Here is a 5,238-nt window from a genome sequence, read left to right as displayed (position 1 = left end):
ATTTCATTTTCAGTTACAGGATTAATAAAAAACGATTTAGCATTTAAAATGTTAAGAAAGTCACTAAATACGCGTTTTGGGGGTATGGCTTTGCTAAGTAGTTTGTTATGTATAGTGCTAAAAGAGTTATTAAATATATTAGATACGGCAGTGTGATCAGTGATAAGATTTTCGTTCAATTTAAGTTTAAAAGATGCATTGTGTGTAGAAGGTCTAATATTAATGATTTCTTTTATTCCCTTCCAGGTGTTTTTAACACTATTCACATTATTATTAAAATACGTAATATAGTATGTTTTTTTGCTAAATTTTAATAAATTGGAAATTTTGTAAATAATTCATTTTTCTTTTAAATATTTTTTGATTTTATAAACTTTTTATAAAGTTTGTTTTTAACTGAGATAGATTTAAGTATTAATTTATATATATATATATATATATATATATATATATATATATATATATATATATATATATATATATATATATATATATATATATATATATATATATATATATATATATATATGTATATTATATTTTAGTAGAAAATCACTTAACTAAATTTTTCCATTTGACACTGTGTTTCATCAACAAAGATTCATCAGAAATGAATCTTTGTTGATGAAACACAGTGTCAAATGGAAAAATTTAGTTAAGTGATTTTCTACTAATATATAATTGCTCTGTTCTTTTAAGAACATTGAGCACTCTATTGTGTAGAACACTTTTTAAAGTTGTTTAAATATATATATATATATATATATATATATATATATATATATATATATATATATAGTATATATGTATGTATGTATATATATATATATATATATATATATATATATATATATATATATATATATATATGTATATATATGTATATGTAAATATATGTATTCATATATATATCTATATATATATATATATATATATATATATATATATATATATATATATATATATATACATATATATGTATATATATGTATGTATTCATATATATATGTATATATATATATATATATATATATATATATATATATTATATATATATATATATATATATATAAATTTGTGAAATTATGTCATAATCGCAACTATTTAGACTAACTTGGTTAGTCTACATCAAATAGAGGTCTGATAATTACGTCGTATAGACGCTGCTAGACATTTTTTTATCTGAGCGTCTTAAATTTAAGGGTTGAACAGCGTCTGCGGTGTATAAATATATGTCTTTTGGAGCACTTTTTCAGAATCAATTATTTTACTAAAAACATTGAAGTAAATAAATATTAGGTACAGAAATGATCGGTGTGGAGTAGGTAAGTATAGAAGTCGTCGGTTTGGTAAAGACCCGTATTTTGCCGGTTCGTTAAGCTAAGATATATATAAGGAAAAAGTATAGAAAAAGTTGGTGTGGAATAGACTTATAATGATCCGTATTTTTACGGGTTCGGTCAGCTAATAATTTGTAATTGATTGCATTACTTTTCTCAAAAAATAAGTATTTCTTTTAGGTTGAATTTATTTCTATTAATTAACTTTAAATGATAAATTTTTTTGATATTAAGTTTACGGTACGCTTGCGGTAGTGGTGTAGTTGTAGAGCCCTCGCTTTGTAAACGAGTAATTCTGAGTTTGATTACCGCGCTCATACTTTTTATACGACTTTCATACTTTTTTTATCATGGAAATCATATCTGTTAGTTTGAACAATATCATTAGGAAAGCACGTTATAAAAATAATTTCTTTTACTTTGGGATCAATGCAGGTTTAGGTGTGTAAATAATTGTGCCTAAGCATAATTCATCATCTAGTTATAAGTGTGCACCAAAGGTTTTCTACTCTGCATATGGTGTATGCGTGTTTATAGCATACATCGCCTGTAGCAAACATTGCTTTTAAAGAATATAACATGCGAATTACAGAATATGATATGCTGTGGTTTGCCTCATTTAAATCAAAACATATTATATGCTGTAATTTTACTCTTACATTCTTTAAAAGCAATGCATGCTATCGACGATAAATTTTTAAATAATAAATAAGTAGTCCTGGACTCTAGACTAAGACTTCGCATCCCTGATTTTTTTAATTTATAATAATGTTTAATAATTTAATTTAATAATGTTATAAGTTAAAAAGTTAGTAACATTGAGTAATTGTTTTTATTTATTGGAACTGTGAGAAAAGTTTTTTAGTCTAAGTGAGACTAAAAAACCGTTATAGTTGACAGTTATTTGAAATGCCTTATGTTCTGTGCAGGATTTTTTTATAATCTCTTAAGTAGTTTTACTTTACAGATATGTTACGGAGATGTTGTTTTCAAGATGATTCCAATTTCAAAACTAAACTCAAATTTTCTGTTTGAAAAAATAAGTAAAGCTTTCTTTTTGCGATAATTTAAAGTTGTATGCTTTTGCCAAACCCAAGAATACGACGTCAAATGGTAGTTTTCTGGCCATATTTCCAGTCAAGAACTCCATTGTTTACGCATGTGCATGTTATTTTTTTTTTCATTTAAAGCGATTTTTCATAATGACTAAAAAATATTGAAGTAAATAAGGAATAGGTATAGAAATGATCGGTGCGGATTATAAAACTTTCTTTTTGTGATGTAAAAGTTGTTATATACGGCAGTAATCATGTAAATCAAGCATATTTAAAATTATATCACTTCATTTTTTGGTTTTCAAAGAACAGCTAAATAAAATACTTGACAATTTGAAAGAGCTAGAGTCATTAATTCTAATACAACCAAAATATCTTTAATATATATTGCTCGTTTTGTATGTAGAAGTAAAGTTTTTTTTATATGCTGCGGTCTTAAAATTCTAAAAAACTTTGTTTTATTTTTTTTTATTATGTTTTACTACGTTTCATTTAATAAAAAATGTTTGTCTTCAAGTTCATGATTGATATCGTTTGCTAGTTTCCGAATTTTTTTTTAATCAACCAGAAACATAAACCTTTTTGAAATCAATCAGAAACATAAACCTTTTTGAAATCGACCAGAATTATAAACATCTTTGAAATCAACCATAAAGATTGCAACATATTGCACAAAAATTATTTTAGAATTGCTAATATATCTAACCCAAAAAACTTTTGGAATGTTTTTAAGTGTATAAAAAAGAATTCAAATCCAAAACTTTTTGTTATAAACAATAAAAAGGATAAAAATCGATTACCGCAGAATTTTTTACTATATTTGAAAAAAGATTAGACACTGAAAGGGTAAATCATAGTTCTAATTATCGTCAAATTCCACCTTGTGAAAATCCTGATGAAATAGCTATTACTGATGAAAGTATAAAAGTCGCTATTTCTTGCCTAAAATTAAATAAATGCCAAGATCATTTCAATATATCTGCAGAACATTTAAAATATGCTCAGTGTGAAGCACTAACGCAATGGATAAAATTTTTTTTTCACTTTTCAATTAATCATGGATGGACCCCTACATCTATGTCAACTTCAACTATTATACCGCTAGTCAAATCGTATAAAAAATCACTTACCGACCCAAATAACTACCGAGGTATCAGTATTATTCCAATATTTACAAAACTTTTAGAATACCTAATTTTACTCATCAGTCCTGAGATAAAAGAAACACATCCCCTTCAATTTTGGTTCAATAGTAAGAGTTCAACCTTGCATGCTGAATTTGTTATAAGCGAAACAATTAAGCATTACAACAACAATAATTCGCCTATTTATTTATGTTTTTTTGATGCTGAAAAAGCTTTTGACAGCTGCAACTGGGACATTCTCTTTGATAAACTTTACTTTGATAAAAGCTTACCTCTCCAAATAGTTAACACTATACCTTCTTTATACCACAAAAGTAGTGCAACTGTCTCTTACCTAGGTTCCAAATCAGTTTCATTTGCTCTTAAGCAAGGAGTGAGACAAGGATCCATTCTGTCCCCCTACCTATATAACATATACATTGAAAAGTTACTCGAAACTATAAAAAATGATAACGTTGTGGGTACTTCAATACATGGAAACTTCACAGGTGTTGTTGCTTATGCTGACGACATCATTCTTCTTAGCTCTACTCTATCTGGTCTTGAAAGGCTGATTACAACGTGTAATATTTACAATAACTTAAACGGCATAAAGCTCAATGCTGTCGAAACGGAACTGTTGCTTTCGGGAAAAAGATAATTAACTAATTGCAAGATAACCCTAGACGACCATCAAATAATACAAAATGAAAAACTTAATCATCTAGGCTTTATTTGGGATACACAAAAATTTATTTTTGCCTCACTCAATAGAACAAATATTAACAATAGGGTATCAAATTTCCAAACAATAGTGCAAACTCTGATTCAATTTGGCATCCGGTTTGTACATCCATCTTCAATTATTCAGTTATATACATCTTTAGCAATTCCGACGCTAACGCATGGTCTGGAACTCTGTGAAAATAGAGAGTCAACAATGCAAAGACTTAATAAACTTGGAAGAAATGCAGTTAAGTCATTTTTTAATATCTCTAAGTATAGCAAAAACTATATAAACTCTCTATTTAAAGTTCGGGAGATATCGACAAAATAAAATAAACCTATTTATCCATCTATTAAATAATAAAGTAACTTTTGAAATCATCAGTTCTCAGCTTAACTATTGTTCATTAAAATATTCATTTTTAGATGATATAAAGGAATTATGTAAGATCCATAAAATAAATATGAAAAACCTAATTCAGGATAAGAAGAAAGTGAAAATTAATATTTCAGAAAATATAATTCCTGAAGATACTTATCAAATTTTAGTACAGGCAATTCAATGTTGGAATGCAAAGCAACAGCGAACAATTTTCAAAAATACTCTTGAAAAAAACATTATCAAGTGATATACTTTATTCTCTCTTTATATTAGGGAGTTTTGTCACGTGACATTTTATCGCGGAAAAAAATCGTTAATATATTTTTTTTAAAAACTTCGTCCAAAAAACGCCAGAAATGATTTTATGTGGGTGTTGAAGAATAAAAACCCACCCATAAAAACAAATAGTATATACGTACATGTAGATGTTATTTTTTTTAGAAAAGGTTGTACTACAATAATTTGTTTGGAGACGACGTTTTGGTTTAGAATTGATAAAGTTATTTAGTTTTAAATCTTTCAGATTTGTTAAAATACAAGTAAGTTAAAATAATTCTTTCGTCCCCACGTAAAAACAAATTCTGCAACTATTTATTTATTAAGTGAATAAG

The sequence above is a fragment of the Hydra vulgaris genome, chromosome 05, assembly GCF_038396675.1.
Source record: "Hydra vulgaris chromosome 05, alternate assembly HydraT2T_AEP".
Taxonomy (NCBI): domain Eukaryota; kingdom Metazoa; phylum Cnidaria; class Hydrozoa; order Anthoathecata; family Hydridae; genus Hydra; species Hydra vulgaris.
Note: the sequence above shows the minus strand (reverse complement) of the source record.